Here is a 588-nt window from a genome sequence, read left to right on the forward strand (position 1 = left end):
ACGGAGAGGGAAAATGGTGTTTCGCCTCTGCATGTTACTAAAGTTCGCTTTGAAACAACAGAAATGTCTTCTCTTGTGAGGAACTATGGAAGCGATAAAAGTCCCTTTGACAACCTCAGCCTCATCACCCAGCGAGCTGTGGAATGTCTTTCGCCTCCCCAAATAGCAGCCAGACTTTCCCCTCTTGTCCTGCGCGTAAGACTACAATGATTGGTCAGTTATCGCTGTGTTGTTGGTGCCGGTCCGCCATTATAAGCGCGAGGGACGGCCGGGACACCAGACGCTCGAGTGGCCACTTGAAGCGCTTCCCGCCACTCTAATAATGGATCCGATGCTCTTTTGTTTTTCCATCTGACCAGCTCCGTAAAGGGGCTCGCAGTAGACCCGTCGCTCTAGTTTCAGTATTTATTTATCTGGAGGGCCGGGCGTATTGATTTTGCTGGTTGATTACTATCCGTGTTCATGTATCAAAGAGAAGATGTCTCAGCGGGGGAAGAGGCTAAAAGGCGTTAAATTTGTGATTATATGTAAACAAAGGAAGTGTCATAAAGGTATTCGATACCTCAGCGTTCATTTGTGATTTGTCCT

Source organism: Penaeus monodon, chromosome 29 (genome assembly GCF_015228065.2).
Source record: "Penaeus monodon isolate SGIC_2016 chromosome 29, NSTDA_Pmon_1, whole genome shotgun sequence".
Lineage (NCBI taxonomy): Eukaryota > Metazoa > Arthropoda > Malacostraca > Decapoda > Penaeidae > Penaeus > Penaeus monodon.